The sequence below is a fragment of the Corvus hawaiiensis genome, chromosome 8 (assembly GCF_020740725.1).
Source record: "Corvus hawaiiensis isolate bCorHaw1 chromosome 8, bCorHaw1.pri.cur, whole genome shotgun sequence".
Taxonomy (NCBI): domain Eukaryota; kingdom Metazoa; phylum Chordata; class Aves; order Passeriformes; family Corvidae; genus Corvus; species Corvus hawaiiensis.
This window is the reverse complement of record NC_063220.1, coordinates 30,957,544-30,971,321: the sequence shown is the minus strand read 5'-3', so window position 1 is coordinate 30,971,321 and position 13,778 is coordinate 30,957,544. Positions and strand designations below refer to the sequence as shown.

At 40.4% G+C, this 13,778-nt stretch overlaps 1 protein-coding gene across 4 annotated transcripts in view; it reads right to left on the bottom strand.

Annotated features, from left to right (window-relative positions):
• CABCOCO1 (ciliary associated calcium binding coiled-coil 1) overlaps positions 1 to 13,778 on the bottom strand; it is a 214,364-nt gene that overhangs the window by 67,638 nt on the left and 132,948 nt on the right. The window lies entirely within an intron of this gene.

The following is a 13,778-nucleotide window of genomic DNA, read 5'->3' as shown; positions in this document are numbered from 1 at the left end:
AAGATGTTTTTCTATTTATTCCTGAATCTAGAGTGATTAAAATGCTGCCATAGTACAGTGTTGCTCTTTTTTTAATCACAAATGCAATTTTAAGCAAGTAGACAAACTCTAGGAAATTAAAGTGAATATTTATGTCCATATAAACTTCTTAATGGCAACATTCTTGCTGTGAGCACAGCAGCTGAAGAGGGTGGATTAAATTATTTTGGCCAGATCCTGTTACTATTGTTTTCGCTGGCAAAATTCCCACTGACTTAATGGGAGCTGGATTAGATCCTGACTTGAATAAAGTACGTATCTCAGATGCATATATAACATAATCACTGATATTCCATGCATACACTCTAGTTTTCATGTCTGTTTTCCCTCTGTGAGTTTTACTGATGCTCTGAAAATACTAATCAGGTAAACTATATAGCAGTGATTAAAGGTGTGCAGTCTTGTGTTTCCAGATTTGGGAAAATTTGTGGTTTACTCATATTTGAAATCAGAAACCACAGTCTGAATGATATTCAGCCTCTTGAGCACAGGACTTCAAATCTTGGTATGTTTAGTTCCTCCTCTTGCAGGCTTTGCAAAGCATATGAACAGCATCTATTTAAAAGGCCAGAGAATTACAACGCGTTTGGCAGTCAACAGATGCTGTTGGTATGATATTTTCTCTCTCTCTCCTGTTTCCACCATTTGGGAATATTCAAGAGCATCGTGGAAAAACTAGGAAGCTTTTGAGCTTCATTCCTTCTGTCTTGGATGATGACCTCATACAAAAGAGAACAAGCCTCCAGAAATTTTAAGAGGACATGTTAATGCACAAGGGACACTGCTTCATCAAAGGTCTTACAAGAGCAGGAGTAGTTCCATCTCCCTCAGCAGGGTGCTTCAACAACCACAGTTCTTGGGGCCGGCACTGCTCAGCTCCTGTCGAGTGTGGGACAGCCCCTGGCTGTCACACCGGCAGTTTCATCCCGAGGGACCTTGTCCTGGCACATGCTCCTGACTTTGCTGTTCTCACCAAGCCTCTCTCAAAGCTTGCTAAGGGCGTGCTAAGGGAGGAGTTCGTATGTAGCAGACAAGGAGTCTGACGTGTGACTACCTCACTCCAGGTGTACATAGGGCTCCAAGAAAGGGAAGAACAGCCCTGCAAGGAGGCTCAGTTGGAACACCCAAGTGCAAGGTGTCCTTTAATGTATCTTGTTACCAAAAAAAAAGTAGATTAGCTGAAGCAGGGATCCTGAAAGGTTCCCAGGATCCCCAGAGCTCACAGGAGTTAGGAACTGCACACTCCATATGCTCTGAGTCAGGCTCTGGTTTCACACACGTGGAGGGGAGCGGGTTTTCTAAACAAGTGCTCCAAGTCAGTGGAGGTTTATCTGTGATTACTGTGGCCCATCTTTGTTTTGGCTTGGGAAAGCAATGTTACTTATAAATGACAGTGTAATTTCCTATGCAGAGGCTGTTTCTCTGTATGACTCATCTACGTATTGTATTCCAAGATGTAAGTATGAATCATGGATAACTGATAGAAAAATGCAAATGAATCCATTAAATTTTATTTTTTTTGTTATGCTCTAAACAGAGCAACTTCTGAATTTTTCTCCTGACTGTAAAACTTACTGGAAATAAATTGTATCATATCCAATTGAGAAATCTTTGCATTCTCTAAAGCCGCAGGGCTTCTTATTGCTGTTTCAGTGGGGCTGGGGATGTGGGGGTGGTTGTTGGTGCAGTTGATTTTTATTTCATTTTTTTGCACTAAGCATACAGCTGGAGCTTTATGGCCAATGTCAGCAGCAGCAATGCAGTTAGCTCTTTGATTGTTTGTTTTAAATGTAATAAGGGAGATAGAAAATTAACTGTTGATGATTATTATTAGGTATCAGAAATGGGCTGTAGGTGAGAATCTAAATCCAGTAATTCCAAGGTTAGTACCTGACATTTAAAGAATGACTGTGAACAGGTTTGAGAAATTCACTGCAGACCTGTTTTAAAGAAAACAACATGCTGTAGCAGCTCAACCCTATGGCATAAGGGAGTAATTTAGTGATGAGAGTGGAGAAGTCACCTACAGAGGGGAGCCTTGGAGAGGAGTAGATTGTGAGCACCAGCTGCAGCGAGCCAGTTCTCAGGTACTGAGTGCAAGAACCAGCCAGCCCAAAATCAGGCATTCTCTGCCTGGAGCCGTGCAGGGAGAGCAGCCAGGGGACACACGGCCCTGCAGAAGGATTGAGATCATGGCTTCAATCTCCTGGGAGGGACACCTGTGAGGAAAAGGCTGGTCACAGCTAAAGGAAGACATGTGGCAGGGCTGGAACAATTAAGCTAACTCATTGATTTCTTTCCTGGACTGTGCCATCTCTTCCACAGAACAGGGGAGACGTGTAATTTCAAAGACTACACAAATCTGTGACTGAAGTGCTTTGATACCCAAATCTGTTCAGCCTCTGCACCGTCATTTGGTCTTGAACCGTGACATCGTCATCAACTATTCAGTTAGGATTTGAACTCTAAGGAGCGCAAAACCAAATCCATGGTGTAATGAAAACTGCCACATGAACAGTATTAGATACAGAAACAAAGACCACCTAATTTCCAGGGCTGGAATTTTACCATAGTTTTATCTTGCCTTAGAGCTTTTGTCCATTACAGACAACCCAAATTCAAGTGCATGGATTTTTTCTATATACTGCATTCTGCATGCTACTACTTTCCCTATTTTGAGCCCATAACACCAATTCAGAACAGAGACTATTATGCCTGGCATAATGACCAAAACTGAAAATACCTTTTCCTGAAGTCCCTTGGGCAACAGGACATTTATGCCTTTGATGAAATTAAACTGACAATGTCAGCTTAATATTCTCCTGTAAAGAGATTAGGATAGCTTGTATTTAACTGTATGTTGGGATTCAGTACACATCTACCTGTCCAAACGTCTGCTTTTTGGAAGGACTACTGCTAGATCTGATTCCTTACAAGTAGAAGAATTTTTAAAAGAAACTGCCAAAGTAAGAAAATACAAAAATGCAATGCTGGCTGTAATATTTACTTCATGCTTTTTGAGACAGTATGTCCTGAAACGAAACAAAATGTGAACTTCATAAATCTCAAAATCTGTAATTAAGAACAACACCTGACAAGATCATTTTTTCAGCTGACAAATAAATGTCACTTTTAAAGGAATCTTCCACAGAGTGATAAAAACAAGCAAAGGGGCAAAAATTGTTCTGTCTGCATTGGTAGAAAACATGGAGGGGGTTTTGCTAAGTACTTAAAATGACTGTGCTGTTGACTTGGCAGCCACATCAAAAGTGTGACAGACTTGATTCATGTTCCTGTGCAATACAAACAATGACACAGGGGCTCGATCTGAGCGGCTCTCAGCAAGTAATTGAAGGGAGCACAAACACATTCTAAAGAACCAGCAGTGCACAGTTCTGCTGTTAATAAATAGAATTGTGAGCTAGACATGCACCTTGTTATTCCATGGTTTTCTCCAGCTATTTATTTAATTTTAAAAGCCCTTTTTGCCTTGGGCCAGGGACTTTCAGAAATTAACTGGTCCAGTTAACTCTGCAAAAAGCACCAATTCCTGTCACTGGTGGGGCAGTTTTGCACTACCTGTATGGGGTTACACAGGTGATCTGCCTCCTGCTGCTGCAGAAGTGAAGAAGTCTTTGCAAATGAACACATGTTGACCCCCATGTACTTAAAGGCAGCAGAACTGGAAGGCATCTTGCTTGATTAGGTATAGCTGCAGTGATTCTTCTCTGGTTTTGGAGTACTGTTCTAAATAATACAGCACAAGCAGTTCTGGTTTTAAATGCAATACTCTCTCCACCGGTACCAAGACGAATGAATATGAAATTACCAGCATCACAGCAAATTACAGTAGGTAAACACATAATGCTTTCGTTTTCCAGATGTCTGAACCCAAGCCATTTCCTACAAAAATGTTCATATTTACTCCAAATTAATAATGCATTTTCTTGAGACATCAAGTCTATCATTCATGCTGAAGTCAGAAGCAGTGTACACTTAAACCCAAGAAACTCAAGAGCATGTATTGTGGGGAGGAGGAGCTGAATCCAAGGATAAAAACTAACACTTTTTTTATTCAAAATTCTTAACTTTGGTCTCTAAAGCATGATTATTTTTGTGCTCACCTTCAACATCCATGATCATAACTTGTTTAGATGAACTATTTCCTGCAGGTACTTGAGGAAGTAGAGGAAAGGGAGTCTTACTTGAAACAGAATATATTTGTAAGGTTCAGTGCTCTGAATGCAGCACTGATTAGGAATATAAAATTCTAACTTCCTTGAAGTTCAACATATATTAAAATAGGCATTAAAGTAATTTTAAAAGCGAAAGAAGAAAGAAATCAAAGCCTTATAAAAATCTTCTGTTTAAGATGCTTTTTCACCATAAAAGTGTGAGTTTTCACTAAACATACTAAGCAGCACGGAAAAGTTTCCCTCAACTAGAAAATATAGCCCAGGGCTGCACTTAAGAAGATGAGGTTGTATTGAAGCTCTAATAACTTACATCATCATTTTAAAGCCAAGACAACTTAGTTTCTCAATTTTTATTGAAATCAAAATTTTGTCCAGGTGTTTTCTGTTCCTTTAGGAATTTTTATGCTCATTTTCACTGAAAATTAGTTTAAGTAAGCCCCTGATTTAAGAGCTTCAACATTTTAATGTATGAAGAACTCTTTCAGAGAGCCCATCCAGGAAAGAAAAGCAGTAATCACATCTGGAGGCAAACAAAGCATAAATCACCGTGCTGGCAACCAGCCAAGACAGTAGGGGACAAGTGTAAAAATGTTACTGAAATGGCAGCACAATATTCTAACCACATGCTGTTAACAAGACAAACCAAGGTTGAACATTATATTTCTTTTGTCACAGAACACTGCATATGAGAAGGAAAGAAGAGTGAGGATTTGCAAACTGAGGGTCAAATTCACTTGTGGAATAATAGGGACAAAGTCCTTTGAGAGACAATAGGAAAATAGCACTTCTTTAGATCAAACCCACACTTAAGCCACAGATATTTCAGTTGGGAAGGGCTAACCATTCAGAAGTTGCTATTTCTAATAATTGCTTTAATATTATATTATTAATTTAAAATGCAGCCACACAATTCAAAGCAGATCAGGCTGTAATGGTAGAGGGCATTTGGAATGCTACACACACCAGTGACAGTTTAGCTTGCCATCAAAAAGCAAATATTACTGCATGAGATGAATGCCAAAGCACTTCATTATGTAAAGGTTTACATGATGCATAAAATTATCATCAGCTAATGTTTAAATATAAGCAAGATTCCAGTCCAGCTCGAGGATGCATTATTTTAGACATTGCTCAGGAATAAAAGGGGTAGGCTCTGCCACAAAAAAAAACCCCCCACACCTAAAAATATTAATTAGATTATCATGTGGGTGAGTTCCCCAATGATAACCTTTCAATCTGCAGTATCCAATGCAATCTGACATGATATCCATCACTACCCTCATATAAAAAAAGTCCCTATGACTGCAGCAGACAGGAAATCTTTGACTTTCGGGAAGGGACGAGACCTCAAGTATGTGGCACAGAATACAAGAAGTGATAAACTATTTCTAAGCATTAGGTGACAATGTACTATAGGTTTGGCAAGACTCATCTCCATGTTTTGAGTCTGATGAAATGTAGCTGAATTTTTGCTTAAAAACCGATTAACAACGTGCTAAAAACTATTTTAAATGCAAACACTAAACACAGCAAATGGAAATCAGTCACTTGATGAGCTTTCCACTTAAGGATGGAAGTCTGAGAGGATTTATGACTGACACCAGCTGTAATAAACTGAAATTGCAACCAAATATTGGAACTTTGCTTCAAGAACAGACACCATTTCTTTATATTCCTATGAAGGCCAAGTGAGCCATGAATTCAAATGCATTGAGAATGGGTACCTTTGATATATGGCTAAAGAGAAAAGGAGTTTTCTGTAAATGCAAAAAAAATTATGCGATAAGGTGCAATGTCAGAAATAATACAGAGACTTGAAATATCATTGTATGAATTATATTTGCTATCAAAATGGCTTATTTGCATCACAGTGTAAATGTGAGGTCATGTAGAGCCACAGCTATGGAAAGAGGCAGTCCTGGTTGCACACAGAATCAGCTGGATGCCAGCCAGCTCCAGCAGTCAATCTGGCTGGGTGTCAGGGCCATGGAGAGGAAGGCTGGCTGGGACTTCCAGACTGGCATTTGCCTAAGCATCAGCTTGGGCAGTGTGGAGAGCACACACTGGGCTACCTACACCTGGCCACTGGGATACGTACTGAGATGTCCAGCAGAGAGAGTCCCACATGTGTACCCCACCCTGGAAAAAAACAATTACAGCACATTACTGTAAAGGTGGTAAATATTAAAACAAAAATCCCTGAGTTCAGAAAAGCAGGAATGGCAGATTTACAGGCAGAATTAAACAACCAACTAACCAGGTACCAGGCCTCCTGATACCACAAAACAGATTTAAAATCAATTAGCAGAAATGAATCCAAGCTGGGGAGACATGAATTTTGTGCTATTGCCTTACCACCTAAAACCTCAGAACTACTTGGATGATACTAGTTTCCTGAAAAAGGTTCTTTTATTAAGGGTTGGAATACACTTTTGCTGTTTCTTGCCAGGGCCAGTAATCTGTTTGGAAAATATTCTGCTGTACAGCAAGAAAGCACTACTATGGGATGGCTTTCAGTTGGGTGACACCCTTGGTCTCAATACCAGACTTTGAACAATAACACACAATAAAAATGTGAATAGATTTTCTTTTTTCTTCACATAGAAAGTATCTGTTGATACCCAAGGGCTAACAGTCACTGCAAAGCAGATCCCCCTATGCTGTAAATCCCATAAATCTGGTTTCTGCAGAAGAAAACCACTGTACAACACACTCTTTGGAGGAAGTCTGAGAGGAAGAGATAGAAGATTCAGAAACAAATCAGAAAGCCAGGGGAAAGAAAGCTTAAGAAGTTTGATGAAACAGGATAAAAGCCCAATTGATGAGCCACATTACTCCTATTCCTGTCAGCTAAAAGAAATTTGCCGAAGCACAAAGTACATGTGGTTGGCAAAGGATGCATGCAGTTAACTGCCTGATGAGAGAGGGAGGCAGAACATTCATCCTTTCTACTGTTAGCCAGTAGTTAGCAGTGGTGAGACTTATTTAATCTTGTGTTTTCTCCGAGAGCAGATGAAATGGAATGGAATTATATTCTGTGCTTCTAGGCCGTGCTTGTGGGGCAGCACTAATAGGGAACTGTCACTGCTTGGGGCAGCTGCGTTTCTGTGCTCGTGCTGGAGGGCTGCTCTCCCTGGGGTCCTTATGGCTTTCCAGCACTCAGGAGAGAAGACCCAGTAAATTGTTCTGAATTGGCACGTGTGTGCTCATGTCCTGATTTCAGCTTTTCCAATGTGAGATTGCTGTGTAAAGCAGACCATGCAAATTCTCCTCTAAATATCAACTTTCTCCCAGCCATTTTTATCCCTGCTCCCTTTCTCTGAGCTGCATCAGAGGGCTATGAGCATATTCTTTTTTGTTTCACCTAGAAACAAAACACTGTGTTAAAACATTGTCACTAACAACAGCCTCTTAAAAAATTATTTTGGAAATCTATTCTGATTTTCCAATACTTTGTCCCTTCCTAATTCTGTCATATCCCCCTTCCCCTACCACAACTTTATAAATCTGCTCACACTCTCAGTTCTTTGTCTTGCAGCCAGCATTTGCCTGTGATGTAGAGGATAAGGGATTATTCACCAGAACACAGCAACCCCCACCCAGACCCTTTACAGCAAGTTAAGAAAGGTGTGAAGAAACTGCTCGCCCTTAACATACAGTCACAGTTTAGAGTGAAAAATAAAACTCCCTATAAACTAGAAGAATTTTTTAGAAAAATGTAATAAGAAAGGCTGGCTGGGAAGCACGTTTTCTTGTTTGCAGGCTTTATTTACTTGTTTGTTTACTTTAGCACAGCTGGAGATGAAGCTCATGCACGTGGGGAGTTCCTCACGCTGGGGGCACCGAGCAAAGCGGCCACAGCGCCGGGTCTGAAACTGCTGCCAGCAGCAGGAAGGAGACATTGCTGCTGCCCGGTCCGAGCAGCTCACCACACTGACTGACGGGTCTGCCATGAGCTGGGGCACCTCCAGCCTGGGGGCATGAGATTGTTGGGCTGCAGAGCTCAGAGAGTGCTCCAGAGCTCGGGATTTGGGTATGTTTCAGAGCCAGGCAATCCTGGTTCAGGAAACTCCCATTCTCCATCACTGGAAACAATTACTGAGGACCTTCAACAAGATGAGGAGCACAGCAGGTTCAAGTAATCATCCTTCTGCCCTCATCTTACTCCCTAAGTATCCCCAAGAATAGGTAAGCACCAGTTTTCTCTCACTGAGATACTGTACAAGAGGATGAACCTGTGCCTGCCCTTTTTCTCCTTTTTCTGTGTCTAGAATAGTCCTCTGGGTGATCCACCTGGTGGAATATGATCATGTTGCCAATATTTGAGTATGTTCATCAATCATAAAAAATAAATGTGTTTACAAAGTCAGATACCTGTGACAAAAATGCCAAACCAATTAGATTCGTGATAGAACTTTGCCATATTCTATTACTTTGCTTTGCTTTCCATACCTATTTCTGATCTTATGCCAGTTTTGCACTGGCACAACAAGTTTGACTTCAGTGGAACTAATGCTGATTTGTAGCAGCAGGCAATCGGAATAAGGCTCCTATATTTCCTTGGCAATGGGTCCCCAGAGAAAGCTTGTCCATCTCCAACAGCTGTTGCTTTGCTACATCTGTCTAACTTTCCTTTTTAATGTCCATTTTTTCAAGTTTTTTTAACGTCAATCAGTGTGAGATAACATCATTCCGTTTTTCCTTTTGCAATCAAGTTTTAGCAATCACAGCCAGATGTTGTTTTCATTACAACCTCAGCCCCCTTTCAAAAAAGTTTCAATGTTTAACTATCAAGAACACTTTATTTTCCTTTCAATTGCCAGATCTTCATGCTTTCATAATCTATTTCACCCTGACATCCTGTCTACAAATATGGCACATTTGTTCACCCCTGAATGTTTGCCTTTGTGCTCTTTTCACTTTCTTTTCCTGTTTCTTCTGCAGAGTGTACTTTATCCTCAAACCAGGTCAGTCCAAAATACTACAATGCATTTCTCTGTCTAAAGATATTTAGAGATCATTAAGTAGCAGGTGGGGGAGGGCAAATGGAGGCAGATGGAAATTTATTGATTTCAGGACCTGAACTTTAAAGTACTGCTTGATCCTTTTCTTTCAAATTTCTGCACATATTGAGGAGATGCAGAATTGATATATTCAGTATTATACTCCGTGTCTATGCCTGTGTCTATACTCCTTCACAGCCCAACGAGGATTTGATTGATGTTATAAAATTCAGACAGTTTGCCATCTAAGGAAATGTTTCTATAAGGGATGAAAAAAATAACGTACTTACCACAAAATCAGCACCTCCCTTTGTGCATTGCTCAGGGACTCTGTGACCACCCAGTTGAGCTAACAAGAGGATACAGTCTCACTCACGGAGGTAAGTAAGAACAGAAGGTTAAATTCTTCTCTGTAGAGTGAGGGGTGTCACACGTGCGGTCAAGGGGAGAGGAACTCAAGTAGGCCTAGAACAGGCATAGTGAACAAGTAAGCAGAAAAAAACTTGTCTGAATGAGTCTATTAACTCTGGACTTCTGTCTCAAGTGCAGAGGCCAAGTTTGCTCTCACCAGTTCTGAATCAAGGAGAGGAAGAGCCAAGGCCAAACTTTTACCACTGTGTATTTACCAGCTCATAGCAATCAGTGACTCCCTTGAAGCAGTTGCCTGTCTCTTAGACATGCAGGTTAGTGTGTCAGATATAAGAAAGGCGTTTCAGAGTTAATCCTGCATTCAGTTTGATTGCAAGATTAATTCCTAAATAGTGCTATGTATGAGCAGATCTTTACCATACAATGTTTTCTCACTGCAGAGCTTCTTGTTAAGGCTCCAATCTTGCAAATCCAATCAACAGTGGCAAGAGGATAAGCACCTACTTCCAATGAATTAATGATACAACTATATCTGTATAGTAAGATTGAAGGACCAGACATATTCTGAAGAAAATTTATATTCCTTAAAAATAAACTTGAATCAAAAATTAGACTCTAATCAGCACTGGGTTTACTCTGTAGCAGTTTGAACAATCTGGGATATGAAATCAGTCGGAAATGAGACAATGAAGGTATTTGTCAGCACATACCTCATCATTACCTGCATTGTGCCAACTGCCAGAATGAATGGAAGGTGGCATAACAGCTGCTAAACAAAGAGCAGGCAAGTGTGGAATTACCTGGTTTAGAGCAAAGACTTCTCCTAATTTTTTACTGCAGAAAGAAAATCCAACTTGTTAAATTAAAACACAGCTCATGAGTACAACAGTCAACATGATTGGACAGCTAAGCATATTCTTCAGCTCTCCTTTTAAAAATTCCATTTCAGCTTCTGTAGTTTCTTTGCTAAGAGCAATGACATTTAACAGGATTCTTTAGATCACTTCTGTAATGCAGTGTCCTAATTACAGTAAATGCTCCCTGTACTTTACCAGTAACTTGATAAAATTGATTTGACTTTTCATTAGCAAAGGAAACAAAAAACTAAAACCATGGTTACAGACAGGTTGGAAAACAGTTGCATTATGCTTCAGAACTGCTATGAAGAGGAAAGAAAAGTTGAAGAGAAAGAGAGGCCTAAAGAAATGAAGTATTTGTTGTTAGCATAACAGAAACAAATGTATACCCTGCTTATAGTACATTTTGGATACCTATTAATATACTTAGAGCTTTCAAGAAAAAAGCGAAGTGCTTAATTACAGCTACTTGGTGCTGAGTATTCACATTTTTATACAGAAAAGACACTGTATAAAACCTCTGGTTATGCAGTCAAATGCTCCCAGGCCACAGGCCTCAAGGAGCTGGTGAGCCACCTCTCACAGCCAATTGTTTGAAATGGCAACAGGAAGGCTGTAGGCCGATTCTTTGCTCTGGAAGGTAAAAGGAGCTCAGAGTAGCAATTTTAAGAGCATGAAGAACATATTCCACTGGGGCTGTTTCATCTCTGCAGATGTATCCTTGGGTGCAACCCCTACATCAGCATTTTGGCCAAAAGTGACTGGGACATGCACCTCAGTTCTGCACACTTCCACATGGCCAGGACAAGGTGACTCATTCTCTCGTGCTGATGACAGCAGTTACTGAACCACCAGGGCAGGTTTCTGATGTAGAGTCTAACTAAGGTATGTTTTTAATACAATGGGTAGAAGAAAAAAATGTTAGAAGAAAAATACTGGTCAGCAGGTGCTGCTGGGAAGAAAGGGTATGAGCTTCATCTCTTTTGCTTTAGCTCCTGTGCACTACTTGATTGTAACACTAAATTTAGTTAAACTGCAATGTTCCCAATTTCATTCTAAGCCTCAAAAGCCAGATATCTTACAGCCCCATTTGCCCATACTATCACCAGGATCAATATTCACTTCATAAAGTAAAGATGATGTGCTGGTGGATTTGTGTCCCAATCACCAATGCCCTGTCACAGCTTCCCCCACCATACAGAGAGAAGAAAGATCCTCCTAGCATCCATGAAAATCACAACCCCTTTACAGACAATGGAAGGAAAGACAGGCTTCTCAGCAGCAGTTAGCTGAGAAAAGTAAGCAAGGCACTTCATTTCCTCTCTCTCCCCCTCCACCCCACCCAATTAGCAGGGTTGAAAATTTCCTCAGCCCAGGGTGCTGCTATTGTGAAAATAAAGTCACTCTATGCTCATGGGGCATTCAGTCACTGCAGAGACAATGCCATATGTTAGATAAGGGCTTTCTGTGAGAAAGTGGTTTTTAAATTGTGGAACCCAAACAAGTATTGAGCTAGGAATAAAGAAGCAGGATAAGATAATTTCTCTGCTATCACCTTTTTGAGTGTTACAGTTAGGAGGAAAAAAAGTCACTCTAACATATGACAAATATGTATTACTCAATTATCACTAGAAACATTTCTCATTTCACTGTTTTCTTTCCCTTACAAGGTCTAAACTTGCAAAATTTCCTCCAACACATTTTGCTCTACAGGATAACTGTGTTTTGTTGGGGAAAAGATTACAAATCGTGGGCACTGTGGTCATATGAATGAGAAATAAAGTGCAGTACATAAACGAGTTTAAGACAAGAAGTAGAGCAAGTCTTATATTCCTTTCCACCTTGCAATTTGCTGTTCACTTAAGCAGGACCAGATCAAGACAGACTATATTAATTTCTAATGCAGAAAGAAGATCCTGAGGTGGAAAGGAATAAACCGATTTACAAAAGTTGGGGGTTTTTTCCTTCTCTTTATGTATTATTGTGTTATTTGGATTGATTAATGAGACCTAACATCAATTTTGTTCATGTATCCAGAAGATGTTCAGAATTGTCACAAGTTTATCCAATGTATATTACATACTTCTATTTCTAATGATACTGAAGATGCAGCCAGAAAAGTCCTATTGGCCAAACATCTGAGGAGAGTCAGGAGGTCAAGTCATTCTAGCTAAGTGCAGATATAACTTACTCTTACTTCCCCTTTCCCCCCCTCAACAATACTGCAGCAAGTAAACCTGCAATCAGAAAAGGCATCTCAAAGGGTTTTTGCCCTCTCCATCCTATGCAGGAGCATAAATGTAAGGCAAGCAAGAGGGATTCAGGGATACAACTTTTTAGGTTGAAAACCATTGGAGAATGATGCTGTACTTGCTCTGGAGCTTAATTCATCTTGCCGTAGAGTGAAGATAAATATGAGCTCATTTCCTGTTGAAGTACACAAAATGTAAAATAAATACTGCCATATATGCGGAGGATTTAATTTCCTGTAACAGCATTCAAACACCCTCACCAGTGTTTACCTCACTACACCAATTCAATTTTATTTTTGAGTAATGGAGTCAGGTGATCAATTTTCCAGGATATTCTCCCAATGAGCTGTCAGATATATGCCAAGATTTTTCATGTGGCATTACCAAGCTATTTGCTGGCCTGCTTAAGCTGCAGCATGTGAAACACAAGCTTAGGATTACTAGCTCAGCATGATGCTCCCTACCCAAATACAGACTTCACTGAACCAAAAGTATTGGGATATTTGCTTAAATATCACCTTTCCATGAGCTATTTTATCTGCTACTGAAGATGGTGAGGCAACAATCAGTGACTCTGGCCTACATGCTCCTCCTGCACACGCACAGCCCCATTTTTACTCTGTGCATTTGGCAGGACTTGGTATCTCTCATTTTGTTTCACTGTCAGAGTGTCTGTCCAGCCTCCTACAGAGGCCCCCATTCCACCTCATCTCCCCTCCAATGCAGAGGACTCAAATGGCCCACAGAGTCTGGAGGAAGCAGAATCTGCAAATAAAGGCTGCCAGAGAAATGGGCAGCTTAGTATCCTTACCCCTAGCTCTGCTCCCTAGTTCCTGCAAAAAAAATGCAAGGTGAGGGAGTAAGAAGAGGCTTTTGCTGGATCTTGAGATGAAATGGCAGGTCACAGATCTGAACCACTGCTGCTCTTATCTTCATTATCATTCAGCTGCTCTGCCTTTCTGTAAAAGCGAGCTATGTAAAGGAGTGCATTTGGCCCCATGCTATTACTTTGTTTTAATTCCTTTCCCAAAGAAAATTTGCTCCAACAGTTTGATATGAATA